Source organism: Mastigoproctus giganteus, chromosome 13 (assembly GCF_048544385.1).
Source record: "Mastigoproctus giganteus isolate SK-2022 chromosome 13, ASM4854438v1, whole genome shotgun sequence".
Taxonomy (NCBI): domain Eukaryota; kingdom Metazoa; phylum Arthropoda; class Arachnida; order Uropygi; family Thelyphonidae; genus Mastigoproctus; species Mastigoproctus giganteus.
In genome coordinates, this window is record NC_143587.1 from 85954878 (window position 1) to 85974036 (window position 19159).

General features: G+C 39.5%; 1 protein-coding gene across 1 annotated transcript in view; it reads right to left on the reverse strand.

The window, feature by feature from the left end:
- The window catches only part of LOC150076235 (dual serine/threonine and tyrosine protein kinase-like), a 56582-nt gene that overhangs the window by 37019 nt on the left and 404 nt on the right, over window positions 1-19159 (reverse strand). The gene's annotated exons all lie outside the window — the stretch shown is intronic.

The following is a 19159-nucleotide window of genomic DNA, read 5'->3' on the forward strand; positions in this document are numbered from 1 at the left end:
TTGGACCCTATTGCGCCATTGCGTGTTATGTCTTAACAAATGTGTCCACGGACGGATTTACCCGAATAACTCGACGCGAACTGTACTCCGTCCGGCTGAGAGCGGCTTGCTAGCCTCCACGAGAGCTCTTTAAAATGGGTGTGTGGAATCCAGGGAGTATCGATACTGGAGAAAACCGCCCCCGCATCGTAACACCAGTCAAATACAGATGGATTTTCCCTTCGTTCCAAAAATAGCTGCTTGAAGAGAAGGTGCCAACGGCTGATGTTATCTGAGCGATAATCACCCACTCAGACGTGTCTGGAAACAGATGAGTCCATTATTATTCCCCATCTGTCTTCTCGTTCCTTCCCCGTTTCCACCCACCGAACATCAGAACGAGAGGAGAATTCCCGTTTCATTACGGAACATCGACACGAAGGGTGTTCGTGGCGAGGAACGGATACAAGATGCGGTAATTCTTAAGACAATTTTCTCTAATGCTGACTTAAAAATAAAACTGAAGGTAGGCAGGTAATTCCGGACGTCTCCTACGCGCCTTTCTTAAGATTTATAGTATGAATGAGTGAGCCGTCCGACTACAGCGGAACGGTAGCAACCCCTCCTCCCCCCCAACGATTAGGCTCGAACAGAATCGGAAGGAGAGGTTAGTGGGGAAGAGGGAGGCGGAAAGGTAAGTGACCGCAGATGCCACCACAGCGAGATGAAGCAGAAGGTGCAAAGCAACCCTCAACAAAATTGAATCCCAGTCAGCGGGGATCCAGATGACCGAGATTCACCCCGTCTCGTGCTCCTTGTTTACAGAACAAGGAAAGGGAGTATGTCACCGTTCAGAAATGGAGTTGCGTGGGGGCGATGCCTTCTTCCCACCACGGATCACTACGAGAACCCTCGTCGAGTCCACTCTGGATATTAATTTCTTCGAGTATTGTTAGTCTCGTGCTTCAAAAAGACACTTCCGTCATCTGTCGAACGCCGATTCACTTCCCATCGTTTCAAAAACAGGTGAGTGAAGTGAAAGCAGTCTAGTGACAAATGTAGACTAGAGAGGCGTAACCAATAAATGTTAATGACATTTTGCACGTGGACGATTTCTAAGCAAAATTTCTTTGAGAAAAGAAATGCATTCAGCTCTTCAGTTATTTATGCTGGCCTAGAAGTAGTAATAAATATTATTTGGTGCTTACTAATACATAAATCCGATAAAAGTAACTCATTGGAGCCTCTAACTGCACATAATCCGAATAGATTAACAGAATAATTGTTTATTCACTTAAAACAGGGAAAATGCCAATATATATTTATATGCCACTCCCCTTAACTACGGGTGTGGCATATAAACAAACAAGTGACCTTATTTCATTACACGGTGAAAGTGCTCCGATTTAGCCTAATCACATTAGCTATCATTTGGTAAATGACGTGTAAAACTAGAAGTTGGAAAAGAATTTCAATCAATCATTTCTAAATATTCAGAAATTGGAGTTAATCGCCAATGGATACGGTCATTTTTGAAACTAGAAATGAGAATTCATATGTTCTTTACCGCGCAGGATATTCATTTATCATATTATGTACGTTATATGTTACTATGTTCCTTAAGATTTAAGTCAATCTTCCCCCACACACCTCTTTATTATAAATTTTCGTAGGCTGTTAAACCCTCAAGTACAACTAAGGACTCAACGAAGACGAGTTTATAGTTACAGGACCGATCACTATGGTTGAAATAATTCTAATTAGTTCAAGAGTTCAAATTTAACGCTCGAATTGTTTATTTAATTGAAAAAAAAATACCCTCATAAAATAGAGTTGCTTCTAAAGCAAAGAATTAGAACCACAGCCAAGCCTTCAGCACCAGTAAGAAATTTACGTACTCTTCCTGACATTATTCGAATGCACAAGAGTGACATCGTAATATTCGTGCAATCCTGCCTTACATTCCACAGAATAAAGTTTTAAAAACTTATCTTCATCCTCAAGGATTCACCTGCTACAGACAAATCTTCATCCATTCCGACGACTTTAATGAAATATCTTTTGTAGGATCAGTATCGTATTGAATCATTTTCGAAGGAAAGGACGGGATCTGCTGCTAAACGTGCCAAATGGTACGACTATGCTGGACTTCTCAGAGAAGGTTCTGAGCTCGAGACAATGTTACGGGAAATGGGACAAAAAGGAAGAATTCTCCTTACCTGTATTGGCTGCTCTTTCTGTGGAGGCCTTTTCAGTCTAGGGCCTGGAACTCATTGCAGTCTTCCCATCTATATACAACACTGGGTACGACCTGTTTGTCGAAAACATACAAGCCCAATTTAAGAAAATGGAATAATCAGAATGAACCAGTAATTTTTTCCGCTTGATTTAATAGTTGCAGATTTAATTTTTGTTTAAATCCATTATCAAGTTGTACGATTAAAACCATTAATTTCTTATATAGTAGTTTTTTGAAAAACAAGTTTCTATTTCTAATTTTATGGTTGAAATTGAATCGATCGAAACCACACCTCATTGTCCAGAAACCTTCCCGCTTTGCCATCGTATAACGCCCCCTTATAGCAACATTCAGTACGTTCACAACCGAAGCGCGAATCGGGCATGGAAATCTATACAGAGGCCAACAGAGTACCCATCACACAAGTTCGCTGTGCGGGAAGAGCTTCGGTAATTGGGAAAGGCCTCTCTGTAATCCAAAGTCACTGAACCCATCGATGAACCTCGCCGCAAATCTCCATCTGCCATCTTCTGCAGCCAGACGGGCATATCTCGGCAGACAACACCGTACCATTAGTCTACGGCTACTATTGAGAGATTAGGTCATCGCTTCCGTAAGTTAGGGAGTTGACCTCCACGAAGATGAATGGTAGAGTGTCGGAAAACAGTTTAGCCTTTCTTGTGCAGGAGCATAGTTCTGTTCAACTTTCTTAGGGATTCGAGTTACACAAGACCAGTGCCAACAGAACGCCATTAACACGATAATGACCGCCTTGTGAAAAGGATTACTTCGGGTGCTGTTCATTCTTGTTAAAACATTACCACGATCACCAAGATTTATAGCACCGTTAGCAGACATCTTGAGCCTATATTTCTAATGCAAGGAAGCCATTTACTTTGATTTGTAGACTTTAGGCGATAAAGATAGTGCCCTCTTCTCGAGGAAGTTTCAGTGAGCCTAAAAGTTTTGTATTTGCTTGAGAAGATGAAAATATTAAAAAAAAGAGATTTGTTTTCTAGATTGGAATCTTTGTTGCGATTTTGGAAGTTGAGTGTTAATGGCAGCCAGAAGTTTACTAATTGGTTGTGAATTATGGGTAACAGAACGTTTTCTCTAAGATTGATGTATTTAAATCGCTATGGAGAAATATTCGCTAGCAACCATCTCTTATGTAACATCGCTTATTTCAAAATTCGAAGCGTTATCAGTTCTGGTGATTAGCCACTCCACGTAGCTGGTTAACGTGACCTTAGGCAGTGTAAGAACTTACCGATATCGTTTCATTTTCAAAAAAACCACCCCGTTTAAGTTGGACAATCAGAACTACACGCATTGTGTACCGTTATCGGTAGATTTTTATTAAGCTGGTTTCGCAACTATACTCCATCACACCGACCTCGAAGGGTCGACAGACAGATTCACCGTGTTTATTTAAACACGTGATTGATCACTGCGCTAACCAATAGTTACAAACAAATAGGGCCGAGCTATTCCTAACTTTTATGTATCTCAAACAATCTGCGATCACAATCTGTTATTCGTCCAAGTCATGAACTAGTTAAATCTATCAAGGCTTTTGTGTATCTTTTTATTTCTTTCATTTTTTCCCGCTATTTCTAAAAGATTGTTTATTAACCTTGGCTGACAACGAACTGCGCACTTGTCGGTTGTAATAACTTATTCGAACCACACATTTTCTTTTGTGTTTAAAGAAAAGAAAGACGGTAAAAATATTTTAAGGACAAAGATGGAAAATTCCTCACAAAATTAGAACTGCTTGTTTGTATATATCAGATAGCCACACTTGGGGTCGTTGTGATAAAGCTGGAGAATAAAAATATTCCATCTACAACACACCAATGCAAACTTGTTTTTAGCTGACGTCAGTTTCCAACTATCTTATTATCCATAGTGGGTCAAACAACTGTGGGTGGGAAAACGTTAATATTTCAATCAAGATGCACAAGTGGATGAGTACGATGTTAATTACTCTATGAATTATTAGAGTTTACTTATTAAGATAAGCTATCTTTTCTTGAACAGAAAAGATTCGGCCAAGGTAGTTTCAAACCAGTAGAAGAGAAGTGATGTTTGTTTTCCATCACGAAAACTTAAACACCTTCGCAATTTGTCCATACCTTAACCCGAAAGCAACAGAATTTTTCTACTCTTATTACAACTCAATATGGACGAGTTGGTTTTTGCATGTACGTAATTAGGGGGGAGAGTGAGACACTTGCACGAGAATAAGCAATTTGTCTGCGGTCTGTCTGCCTGCTTTTGTCTCTTGGCTGAGATTCTCGCCCGAAGGACTGCCTGAAAGGCATACAAGTTCACAAGATAATTGGTAGCGAGGCAGAATGAGGGAACTGACAGCTAAGGAAGCCCACCCCTAAAGAGGAAAAGGAGCTTTCTTGAAAGGGAAGGTAAGGCTAAAAATTATGCCATTTGGTTCCGTTGCAAGTGTGGGAAAGGTACCGTACCAACTTGAAAGTTCCCTCAGGAGGAGGGAGTATTCTCTATTGAGATTCATAGAGAATGACATCAGTAAAATTATCACCTTTAAACTCCAAGTAGGACTGTTCTTGCCCTTCACTGTCGTCAGGTTCAAAAACGACACGTTTCTACGAGCACTCTTTCTCAAGTTTTTCTAAAGATACTTCCTGGTTCTTTTCCTTTCTTCTCGCTCTACAGCTTTTTCTGTACTCTACTTTGCATCTGTTTTACATGCACGGTTCATATTAGACTCGTGCCTCAATTGAACGCTTTCTGGAATTTAATTAGCTGATTTTACAGTTCGCCTATACAAATTGGATCAACTTAAAAACTGCCTCAAATCTAGATTTAAAAATGATATGAAAACTTTGCCAAGTTGAGATAAATTTGTTGCTTTTAATCTACTAATTACAGTAGTTTAGATGAAAAACTACTAGTGGCAGAAAGGAAGAAGTTACAATTTCCACGAAAATCCTAAAATTCTTTGACTTCTTTTTGTTAATACTTGTTGACAATTGTGATTCGTACATTGTGTCCCATCTACACTTTCATTTTGGGAAAGAACACTGGACGTGTTTAACTATTTAGCTATGGACACCAGATTAGCTCTCCTATTGCAGAAAACTTGCTTACCAGATAAAAAAAAAAAAATCCGGAGCATTTTACCATTCAATATTTTAGATGAAATAATCCTAAAAAAAAAAAATAATAAAACGAAGTTTTCGAAAAGAACCCAAGGATCATTATTAGAGTACTCTCCTTCCCGATGCTTCGCTGTTTTGTGTGTCTGTATGCCCTGCCGTTAACCCTAACAGGGCAGTTCTCGTGTATCCAGCATTAAGGGCTGTTCTGATGCTGCGGATAAGTGGACTTGCACCTTGCGCTCACTGGTGGAGTTTAATCCCTCGCTTTTTTCCTCCCCATTAGCTTACGAAACGCGCAGCTACCACCTGTCTCCTATGACCCGCGTTGACGATTTATTGGCGAGCACGTGCTCGGCTGTTTAGCTGCTCCGCCTTTTTAAGACGAGGGAACTGGTTTCGACACACCACGGAATCGAGGGAGTGCTGGGAGAATTTGACTTTCTTTCGTCGCAGCCACAGTACAGCTCTCCTTCCTTCCCTCCCTCCCCAAAGTCTGATGTCTGAACGCTGGTGACAATCGGCAGTAAACAGTGTCGAGAGGAACACACGGAACTTGGAGAAAATAAGGCCAGAGAAGGTGTCGGGTCAGCAGTCTTTAAGATTTAATGTGGTGTTACCTCCGGTGGGTGTGACGGTTTTTTCTCTTCTTTTAAGGGTGGGGAGGAAATAATCACGTTCGTTGCTTTTTGGGCGACTTCTAGAATTGAACACCGAGGTGGTGGAGAGTCGTCTTACTTCCGTTTCCGGTTTTGTCTATTGTATTTGACTAAAACTGGCGATGCCCCTTTAGCATCAAAATGTATTTCATTTATTTCATTCTGAAATGATCAACTATGTTGATAGCTATGATCAACAGTTCAGTTCGTGCTGAATTTATAAAGTAGTGGTGGATTGCTGTGCATGGGCGTCAGTTGCGTAGAAAATTCAGGTCTTAGTTTAGAAGCGCGAGTATTTGGAGGGTGGTTTTAAAAGGATTGAAATTCAATTTTTCGTTTATAACTCTTAAGCGTAATAATAGTCCAAAAATTGGGAGAAAAAAAATGATTCCCGGATTAAAACCCAATTCCCAAAAAAGACTTTTTGGGGAGATGGAAGAACCAAAAATTTCTAGACTATCTACAGTTCAAGTTCATGATATTCTGGAGTTGTTTTATATATTTAAATGGCGCATAAGCAACTTAGGCCATTATGTGGCAAGTCCGATGATATTCTGCCTGCGATTAGGTAGATTGTTTATTATGACTGCACCTCGTTATCACCTTTGCTGATTAAGTACATTACCCACTCTAGTTACGGGACTTCCCTTTAGATGGATGGTGCTTTAATATCTAAATCCCTCCTCCACCATAAAGGGAGGAGATAAATTGCCGATAAAGGCAGTATATATGGCTCTGCCCTATCAGCGTAAGTTTGAAGAGTTCTCTCACGGCTAACTGGTACTCTACGAAAAGACTAAACACATGATGTAACCGTATAGACGAATGTCTAACATTTCATAAGATTTGTTATGTAATTTGAAGCGAAACCCTAGCAGCTAAAGAGCAAATCCCTTTTATTTGGGATCCAGTCTACACGAGAGCTGAAGTATTTATCGCCGTGGTTTATTTATTGCGTTCAAATTCCATCCATGACAGTTAACCATCGGATTCAAGGGCCTCTAAGGGTTGATCGGACACTTAAAGTGTTCCTATTAATGGAACACATGTTTACAAAAAGTTAACACTTTGTACCTCGAGGAAAAATTAAACCTTCAAAACATTATATATGAACCAAATGGGCTGTGCAATTATCCTTTCAATCATATTCTCGATTGTCAATTATTCGTTCAAAGAGATAAACAGTTGTTTTTTGACGTATGTAGAACAAGGAAATTTACTAATACGTGTCTATTATACCTGTCAATGGCATTGATTAAGAACCCGTTGATTATGCGATTAACCTTTCTTTTAAAATGATATTTTGTGGCCTTCGAGACAGGGGAGTATCAAGCAGAAGTCGATGTTTATCTGATGCACAGAGGGAAAAAAATTAATCTATAGCAGGTCGTGACCAATCTTTCAAGAGAACAGTGGTTGTAATCTAAGGTTAATTACATCTATGTGGCTTCATTTAGCCGGTGATTACAGCATTGCTTCTATAGACAAGACGTCTATTACTAGAATACAACACGATGTAAGTTATGGAGATGTGGTTGCATCTCTCCAAAGCCATCGTGATGTAAGTTATGAAGAGATGTTATATCGCAGTCCGAATGTGGGACAGCGCTGTTTATTTATGCCAAATGAGGATCGATCTGTACATAGAAAGTAGAATAGCCAGCAATGGACGTAGATAATGGAGTTATCTATGTCAAAATGGATCTCTTCTCGAGAAAAGATTTGCACAACTATCGCTAAGTAATAGAACATGTCAGAATATAGGTTGTATCGGGGTTATGTTTGAATGAGGAACACTACCAGTGGCGAACAATCTGTCAACAGTCATCACATTGTATACATGATTACTTTGAAATCGTTGGGTTTGTTTATGTGCAACCAGTTGCTCGGGAAGAAGGAGTTATCAAAGCGATAAGATAAACCACAGTTCTAAGGTTCAGTCGAAGACAGTGCCACTTTACATGCTGTGATGGATGAATATGTAGGACCTATGAACCAATTAATCACCGAGATTTGAAAAGAGTTCTGCGCTACGAATGTTGTGGTATTATAGATCAGGGTTCAAAAAGTTTTTCAAATACATTCGAACTTCGAAAGCAACAGCTGTGGTTCTTTTTTAGTGAAAAAGAAAAGTATATAACCAGGGGGAAAAAAGGTGAAGCTAAACAGTTTAAATTACTTTTATTGCCAGAAATCATGACCTGGTTTTCGACTTTAAGGGAACTTACGATTCATATTTACCCCAGGTAAGTAGAAGGGTTAGCGAGTTAATCACATCAGTTGCAGGACGACAAGTTTATTCATTAACCTATATTAAATTTCCAATTTTTTTTTATTAAAAGCGCTCAGCATAACATACTTCTACGCAGTTAAATTTTTCTTTAAATTGTTTTCTTATCATACAACACCGTACTTAGACAGATACATGAATCCACTTATACGATATAACATAAATACTTATATTTAAAACCCAGATCCAGTTAGTCCAGTAAAAAGAAACTCTGAGACTACAACACCAATAGATAAGAAGCTGACTAAAACTCCACCAGTCCAATTATAAAACGTGCACATTGATAAAGTTTGGACTTAACGAATATGTCACCATAAAGAAGAATCCACGTTAGCTGACATAATTCAATGAAGTCCAAAAGAAGTAATGGGTTCAACAAAAAATGTACTCTGTTAAAATATTGTGGCTCCAGGACGAGCCAATAAGTGAAATGGGTAGTGTCGATTCTAATGGTTTTTGGATCTACACGCAAAGTATTTTCAAAAATGTGAATCGCTGAAGGAAAAAGTTGGCCACAACAGAATTAAAAGAACGATCCAGACAGAGCATAAATGGTGGGAGGTATAAAGGGTACATTCAGAGGGATTTAGAATATCCTTACTGGAATATGGAGTAAGAGTTCATCTTGCGGCAGGGGGAGAGGAAATGAACACAGCACCTACAAGTTCCTAAAATTAACTGTGATAGGATTTTCCAGCAAATTTATTTCTAGTTTATCTCTTCGGGGCGTGCAAAGCAGTTTCTTAAAAGGCGCAGTAAACGAGATCTTGGACCTTTCGCGTCCTAGTGACCAGAAATCGGATAACATCTCAATTAGGCACATCTCAAAGGTCCGCTTTGTTAGAATAACCGAGCTCTATGTAGATGCACGAAGATTTGTTTTACCTACCTGCAACACGCTGAAATAGTGAGAGCCATCTGGTGGCTCAGTAGCTGTAATTGAGGTGAAAGTTCCTTTGTACGTAGGCATTGAATAGAGGAGAGGGTGCTCGCGTGGGTTTTCGTCCAGATGGCGTAAAGAGGATGCACTTTGTGATTGCGCTCTTAACATACACGGACAGTTTCCATTTTGTTGGAAATTAAGAGCTTTAAATAACAATTTATTAAAATGGTTTCGTTTATACATGAAATCATCCTTAAAATGTCAGGTACACTGCTTTGTCATCTTCACAAGAAAAGAAATTTCATCGTCAAATGTTTTTCTAAGCTATACGCCTTTGTGCTTAGCACACTGGTTACGATCCTGTTCTTTCACATCCTGGAATAGAGCAGAGTTCAAATCCCTTCCGAAAACGAATTTTTTATTTGGGCAGAAGCGAAATGACCACGTTACTCGCTCCCCTCCTACCCATCCGAGTTTCTGTAAGCAATTTGAAGACAGTCTACCATGTTTACCAAACTTGGTTGCATATCTCGTATCTGAACAATTATCAAAGTTCAACTTTTGACAACGATCCACCACAGAACCCAGCGCACAGTCAAATCAATAGATGAAAAATCACCGCGACATTAATCGACCCTGGCCTAGTTCTCACTGTCTAAAATTGCCAAGGTAGAAAGGGAGTTGACCTCTGTTGTGCCATTTTAAAACCTAATTTTAAATCAAAATCCCTGGGAAGAAAATAAAGAAAAAGAAGTAGTTAGCGAACATCCCATGTCACTGTAAGGTCACCAGCTAGTCATCTGCGCGATTATTTTACACCTGTACTTCTCTTCCCACCCCTCTTCGAGACTCTTACGAAGTCAGACCAGACGTCCTGAACTCGTATCAAGCACAGCTTCAACAATAGCTAAAACCTGTTCTTTCAACTGGATTGTTTCTTCCGCAGTCAAGGCGATCCACCCCGTTATCATCAGATACGGTGTATACAGGACCGTGGAACCCAAACAGTTTTACCGCTCACAAATTACAAAATGGCGTCTGTCAAGTAACAATCTTTTTGGGCAAATTTCCAGATTTTTCAGGTCAAGAAACTTTGTAATCACAACAGAGCAACGTTTATGAAACCAGTCTATAAATCCTCGTCTTTTTCATGCAAATTGAGAGAAAAAAAAAAAACTTGCCCAATTACGTACGAGCAGTTTATCGTCTATGATCAAATGATATTGTGGTTAAGAGCATAAAATAAACCGCTACTCTATGATGATTATTGGACTTCTAGCAGGAAACTGCGCAACTGGTTTATTCCAGCTAACTTTTCACATGAAAACAAGAAGATGATAGCATTCTTTGAAATGAAACGAGACGCTAATTGTTGCGTTTCCTTGACATAGGATCACAAGACAACGGTACATGTCACGAAGCAAAACGATATTTAACCGACAAGCTATTCCCCGTCCTAGATTCACCTGGCCAAGTCCGAACACAAGAGCTCAGGACTTCGCGTTTCACGTAATTTGAGTATTACATTGAGCGAATCCTCGTTCTGTTCATCTGCTTGTTAGTACGTGTCTACCATGCAGCAAGGTATCAACACAGACTAGCTCGATCTTGTTTTTACTCTCCTTTACTTTCATTTGGGCTACTAAGATTGCCTCTCATTCCCCTATCGCACCTGAAAGATGCTATCAACGACGCTCGCACGTGATATTTTCCTTCTACTAATCCAGGAGGACAGTTCGGTTTCGAAGGTTGTGTCAATGAGAACAAACTTTACGAAACTGAGTAGATTAACCTCAACCTACATTATTTAGTCGCTTCGTATTGCCATGGCAGCAACGGTCGCGTGCTATTAATCATCCCCGATGCCACAATTTAAGTTAGAGATATAGTCTATCGCCGCGAGCGGTAGTTTATTTCTTAAAATGTTATCGCGCGCTCTGTCTCGGCGAGACTGCGCAGAGAATCGACAATACGAACTCGATTTAGACCTTGAAAACTGCGAATTCTGAGTTTAATGGTTTTTTATGAAGTAGATTCTCCATTGACCTTATCAGCCAACAGTCCAGTCATTGCTTTACGTTCCGAAATGATGCAACGTGCTGTTTTCTAAGCCCTTCTTACACACGTTGGGTGAAACGGAGTTTCTCCCAATGCCAGTGCTATTGCATCATCTACAATAAATACGACCTTCGTCTGCAAGGTTACTTAGTGTTGGTGCAGCACCCATTACGCCATTCTTGATCTCTATGACAAGCAACAAGATGAGGATAATTGCGTCATACTTGACGTCTAGACCGACGATGCTCTAAACTCCAAAAATTTATCGAGGTCGTCTCTACGAAGTCTTGGAGGTCAGTCTTGGAAAGTTTAAAGACGGTATTGTCGCCTTTGGATGAGAGAAACTACCTTACACTCTGTACGATTTAAATTTTAAATAATCAAAGCTGATAAAAATAACATCACTAAGATTTGAAGAGCATGATTCATTTTAACGGTTTTAAAATTTTTCCTAAAATTTAAAACAGTTAAATCTCGCTGACCATTTCAATAAAAACCGTGTTCCGAATTACTTTGTACTTTATCTATAACCCAGACGACTTGGAAGCAACAAACCCATCCCTGAAACATCTGTCAGCCCTTCAGTTCTAAGGTTCAGTAGGCAGACAATCAATACTTGTCCGTGGTTATGAATATATTAAGAACGCACGCTGACACTACGTGTTAGATTTCGTGAAGCAAGGGATTAGTGATTCATTATTCATCCTTTAGCCCCCCCCTTTCTTCAACAAGCGTGCCATCATTACACCGGCAGGTACATCAACTAAACAGGTTTCACATGGGAATGAGTAGTTTTATATTTTTTTGATAAACTACATCTAATCCAAGAGGAACTAAATAAAGTAAAGGAGAGTAAAAACAAGATCGAGCTAGTCTGTGTGAGATCCAATAATTTCCTTCGCCTCTCAAGTCAACGGCGGATTCGAACCCAGAATAAAATTCAGCTAAGGTGGCAGGCATCCCAGTGAAGCTTAATTAAACCAAGATTTCTCCTAACAGACAAGAATTAACAGAATAACAGTCAGTCAAAACAATGGTTACTTTCTGTCCAGCGTCAGGGACGATGTCAGAGGTTAACATTAACCAAATGATGTTGGCCTTTCGCCAAAGAGCAACTTTTAGTATCACTACTCTCTGTAGATTACGTGCTGTCGTAATCCAAAAGGACCCACCAAATGTAAAGTGAGGGAAGCATCCGTCCAGGCTATGTGAATCAGTTTTGGTTGACAACAGAATACATCAAATTTGTTTATTAAACACCAAGAAGTTTTCTTCGGTCGTTTCATTAATTACAAACTCCAGCTTTCCTGGGATTTTGATTGCTCGCTGTCAACGGAAGAATGATACCAGAATTGTTAATTTGTTGAACTGCGAGTGTTTTGCATCCTGTGGTTCGCACGTGCACAGAATCCATTAGTGTTTAACAATTGGTAGCAGGTGGTTGCTGTTGTAACAAATTACGGTCCCTTTACCAGCTATTTATTATTTGTAGACAATTCAGTCGACTGGACAAAAGCACCAAGTTTTTATGCAATCCCATTAAACCAGTCTTTGTACGAATCAGGATATGTTGTTCTGAAAATTTTTATTTTTGTCATCTGCAGTTTGGTTCCCAGCCAGTCTTGCAAGAGTTTGACGAAGGCCGGTGACAACAACAGGTGAAGTGAATAAATCTATTAGCGAAGGAAATATTGGATCATCTAGAATAGTCTTAGTATTGCCTGGGACGACTGTAATAAGAAGCTAAACGAATTACATTCTCAATAAGTTGACTTAACTCAGAAGGAAGTTTCAACAACGCAAAAAAGACTGATACCTAATTACCTAAAGTTTGACCTTCACCCTTTCAAAAGGTATGTCCTTCCCCCCCACCCCATTTAAGATTTTTCCAGCTTGATACTAAGGGCGAGTTGCAGATTTTAGAGTAGCTACAAACAAAAATAGTTTTGTTCTTTGGTTAACGGTAATGCAAATCCCACACCTGCTGTCTGCTATAAATAATTTATGTTCTTGGCACTCAAAGTGTTAAGAGTGCAACTCGCCAAGAAACATCTTCCTTCCGGCGAATTTGCATCGTAAACAGATTCGCCGGAAGTGAGATTTCTGATGTTTGACAGTTCGGCATCGTTAATCTTTACCCTAAACCCATGAAGTAGACTAAAAGTCCTTTTAAATATAACCTAGAATCCGGTTAAATGCGTCCTTTATTTAGTAAATATGTAAGACAAAGAAAACTGGAAAGAAGAAAAGTCCGGTTTGCTGTATAAACTGGTTTACAGGTAGATTTTTAAGATTTCATAAATTTAATTCAGATTTAATCCTATCTCCATTATTCAAGAAATCCCTCCTGAGCACTGAAATGCGCCAACAAAAACCGGACAGCACGAGTTTCGGATGCCCCGGGCTCCACGTGTACAGGCAGCATAATTATGTCCATTTCACCACGCATCTCCTTATTAAGTCAGTTTCATTGTGTCAGCACGCGCAGGGCCTGTGTGTGTGTGTGTGTGTGTGTGTTATATCGCCATGCCTAGCCTCGAGACATGCTGCGTCCTTCGTTGCCAAGAAACAGGAAGCGAGCAGAGACGCACGTCAGTGGCCTCCCTTTGGTGAACCATTTTCATCTCGCGCTTCACTGCAATGGATGACCGAAAAAGCCTGAACACGAGCTGAGCGAGAGAAGAACACGACACCTCAAGACATCTGCGAATATTCCATCTCAAGTGGCCAACCCCACTCTGCGCGAATGCATGGGGCAGAAATTCCCATGCCATGCCGACTGCTTTAGTAACGCATATTATGAACACGGACTGAATCTGAGATGATTACGAATGTTTGTCAATCAGTAACATGTTTGTAAATTCTATTTTTGTTGTTCAGTTAATTCTAAGAAGCTAGATTAGTCGCAGATATCTGGGCAAACCTCTCAAGTATTCAGAAATCAGAAAGGTTTCTGAAAGTATCGATCTAGAATTAAAACTTTTAGAAAAAAAAAAGAAAGGTACAGTTGTTTCAAAAAGAAACAAAGTTGAATTTACACGTCGGATACTCAACTTGCTTTAATACCAGCTTGGTTTACTTTCAACAATGAACAAAACATTTGTAGATATTCGTGCAAACCTTAATACCACACCATGGGGACATTAGACTTTGGTCAATAACCATCACCTTTCAACCAAGTTAATAAGAAACAGACAAACGATCTCTCCAAATTGAAACATCAACCAGGTGGTAAGAACAGGAAATCTGCCATCCCACTAAGATATAAAGAAAAACACTTTCATGAAGCAAGATCGGTGGTAATCCGAATACGCATCACTAGCACTGAATTCTTCTTTGACCATTGGACTTTTAACGCAGCCAGTAAAGACACTGGCACCTAAACTAAGATTAGATATGCTGCGTACACAAATTATTGCGATGTGGGGATTCATCCACTCTTAAGAATACAACTACAGAAATGAATTCTGGGTATTCGCACTTTGGAAATTTACTTATCGCTTTAATTACCACAATACTTATTCTCAATCCATTTTCTTCTTTCTGTAAACTTCTATTTACCATATGTTTCCAGATGGCGCTGTAAGCAAGTTACTGATTGACGGGATCAACTCAACTAAGCCCGAAACCTCCTGTTTCATTAGACACGCTGACTGGCTGGAATGAATTTTTTTTTCCGGCAGATATTCTTCAAAGACCCTTCGTTTTTCTCCAATTCTATACGGCGATCCTTGTTTCTCCGCTTCGTCCCCTCGTTCTTTCCCTCTCCATTGCTGGTGGGACCTCTGAAAGGCGTCTGCCGAATTCGGGAGGAGGGTAAAAAGGGAGCTGTCAAACTGAAAATCGGTTTTATTTCTTGGACTGACAGTGGGCAGACAGAACAAAATAAAAAGAGAAGTTGTAATTCGCTCTTGACGAAGCGGACCCCCCACCCTCACGGCACCGACTTATGTACTGATTAGGCGAAATGACTTAACACATCGAGCGGAGAATAAATTCGCAGGAAATGTGACGGCCATTCAAGTTGCTGAAAAAGACGTGGAAGAGAGATACTCGAATGCTGACAAGTAGTTCCAGCTAAGTTAATCTACTTATGTTCTTTGCGGAGATATTTTTAGATGAGCCATAAAGTGCATCGTAACAGATGGGACAGAAACTTTCTGGAGTGCTTAACTGAAGTACAGGAACAAGATTCAGCATTGACATCTGGACAAAACCATTGAAAAAAAAAGCTTGTTCCTTTCTTCGAGCACAGTTTTGAATATTGAAGTAATTTATTTCAGAAGGCTAACCCCAACTGTAGTGACAAGTTGTGGTTGGGTTTCGAATCTACCCCGAGATAATTAAGGTCAGCATCATAGTGCTAAATTCGCATGCTCTATGGCGATTTGAAGGAGGAAAATCGGGGGGGGGGGGACTGACCAACTACAGCAGATGGTGGAAAGCGAACCCGGTTTCGTAAGGACGAGAGCAACAATGCAATCCACTGCTCTACTGGAGATGGCTCCCCGCCCATTGACCTGTAGTGAATGGTTGTCGATTACTGATGAATCCAAACTGAGCAATATTGTGCAACCCGATGATTGGCAGGCACTTGCAAATCCTAAAAAACAAAGGGTTATTAGAACCTATAGTACTCTTTAAATGGGTTGAGTAGATAAGCTCCTCGTCTACGCTAATTCAGTGATGCATAGGTTTTATTCTAAAAATCAAAACTTGATTTAATATTTTTAAATATCTATAAAACGAAAAATGGAATCTGATATCGCTAGGAAAATAAGGTTTATACATTTTACTATGAACAGTTTACAAGTGGATATCTTAACACATCTGTACGAGACCTATTTTTAGAACTTATCCTGTTTGTCAACTGCGTTATTTTTTCTTCCTTTTATCACCGGTTTAGCCACGTTTTTTGGTCACCACTGAAACTTATAAAAATCAGCAAGTTCCGAAAGAACTGGTCACTAGTTTTAACCCTCTTAGTTTATGGGGCAGTTTACCTTAAAAGTTGACACTTCATTTGCCAGAGGGGAAAAGTTAAATAGGATTGGCCTACGATTAAAATGTTTCTGCAGTTCTTTGAAGCAATCTCAAACATCTTTATTGCTAATGGCAGAATAAGTAAAACAGCAGTCAGAGTGGACGTGTAATTTACAGGACTTCACGCATCTGTGACTCATCCCCCCCCCACCACCACAAAAAAAAGTTCTACACATTAATTGATATTCATGAGAAGCCATGGAAACCGGACAATTAACAGAATGGTGTTAAGTACGGTTGTAGGCTTGGCTACAGCGACTAAGGTCAAGCGAAGATGAAGGAACTTTGATGACCTTTGAATTAATTTGAATGGCAAGAAAGTGTCTGGTTGAAATTGCCTTTCGTAGACACAAGAGGGGCAATGGTCACCGTAAGCTGGAGGTCACTGGAGAAAGTCAATGCAAGCCATTACCTCTATGACCTAAATATTATTCATGCCGAGGGATGTCGTCCAGAAGTGCTAATTGTTCCGGCGTTCATTAATCTAGATCAAGCAGGTGGCAAGGGTAAGGCACACATACATCACCTTGAACTCTCCGCTGTACCCTTGTTTCAAGTATTTATCGAACAGGTGCAGGAAGAAGGATAAGTGGATTGTTCTAATTGTTTTAAGATTAATCGGCCCACTCTTGCCTCACACACACTTCGTTGGCATTTTGGTAAACAATTCCGGAGGAAACTAATTATGTATTCATAAGTCTGCTAAACAACGTACTTCTACTTGAAGTCTTCTGGTAATTAACCTAATTAGTTAACTCTTAGTCAGAATGAAGATAAACAAAGCTTTAACTCAATTAAATAAAATGGAATTGTAAAATGTGAATAAACTTATCCAAAGTCAAAGTTTCCATAATCATGGCTAAAAAAAGTTTTCATTGCCAGTTATTAATTGGTAGTTTAATGCAAACCAAACTTGTTATTCGGCTCCAAATAAAATTAGTTCAAAATAATTTTATTGAACACAGTATCTGTTTCCAATAATGATTCATTGTTTAAATTCGGACAGTAATAAAAGATTTCTTAAATGGCCAGAGTACAGACGCATATATGCTTTTCTAATACGCATTCTTTTTGGGTGAGTATCTCCCTAGAGTATCTAGGGAGATACTCACCCAAAAAGTATCTAAAGTATCTCCCTTACCCACTCAAAAATTCCAGGTGGTCGATCCTATGCTGGATATAGCGTTTGTAAACAGTGATCCAAATGCGATCTTTGAGGATATTTTGACATCCTCAAGTCCCCGAACTATTTTCTTAATTTGGAGATACGACAATTCTCTCCAGGTACTCCATTTTTTATTATTGGACAAAGGTAACAGCAGAACGATCTCTAGATGAGGTCCACTTGGTAGATGCTTTCACCTAGGACCCATAAGCTGTTTGGATTTATCAATAGGGCGCAGAAAGGAAAATGAAACTCACCAAGGAACTTTGGAGAGATCGCATCCTTCTGATTATTATTGCTATTTATGGATAAGGGTAACGGACCTAAAGGTTTAGATTCCTTTAAAGTCAGAATTAATTCTTCTGAGCCTCAATCCATGTTGTAAGTGTTTAAGTCAAATCTCATTATGCGTATAACAAATCTTGAACAAGGTTCCCTCATAAAAAAAGCACAAAATTTCAACCATATTTTAAAATAAATAAAGGTAACTTATTACAGCGGATCTGTATAGTCTTAGTTGCTCGCTTCGTCTACTGAGAGAATACAGTTATTAACGAAGGGATCCTCAATTGGACTTTTTTTTTATATCACGTGGAACATAAGGGAGGGTAATGTGATTTGTGTTGTCCGTCCCTCTTATTCATTCCCCCTTTTACTGAAAAGCTTATTGGACAGCATACCCACTCGCATCAGGGCAGACAAATTTTCTCGTATCCTTGACCTTCAAAAGCAATAACTCTGTTACGATGATCAGCCCAGTTTTTACCCTCGGTAAAAAGGAACTTCGCACGTGCCAAAGTCCGCCGCTAGTTGGTTCCATTTGGATCTTGCGAGGTTAAAGACCCGTGTTTAACCCACGTGCCTATTCTTTACCTTCTTGATAAATACGAATAACTGGTTGCCGGCTCAAAGCGGCATTACTTGCCGCTTTAAGGTTATGGAGATCGTAAACAATTTGCATACATAATCGGAAAACGATGCTCTCCAAGGTCTCTGGGTTGGAAAGTTCCGTACATACTGACAACGGTCTTGTGCACCATAAAGACCCTTTAAAAGCCCAGCGAGAAACCGAATGGAAGATAAATCTTCGCACAGTGCTAAGAAAATTAGACAACTCCTTGCTGAAGGGGAAAAGTCCAAGTTCTTAAGTTATGAGAGTAAAAGTATAAAGAAAATTAGTCGCAGTTGTTGTGCGCATGTTGCTATTAAGTCTTTCTGATAGCTCATTTTGCGCTGCAGAAATTTGGATGTGCCCTTCCATTTTTCTCCCACAATCTACCGAAGAAAGACCTCAGCAGTTGAACATGGATTAAGTACAAGAAGCAAATTTAGCTTCGTATACTTAATCCATGTAGCAAATCTTGCAATTGAAAGATTAACATAATGGGTATTCTTAAATACACACGAAAAGTACTTTCATAGCACTATATTATCACTAAGCTAATGGAAGTGGACAATATTTTAGAATTAGCCTTCAAATATTTAAAAATCGCTCTGCAAAACATGAATAGCTCCGGGACATGCAACTTAAATACAACCACAATGATTGAAAAAACAAGTCCTGCAAGATACAGAAACACCAAAGGCAAAATCATTAATACTGTTATTGTTGAGCTTTGTAAGCGATACTCAGGATAATTGCAGATATCTTTAAAACCATGTCCTGCTGGATACCTGCTGTTACAACAATAAGCAACCACCCAATT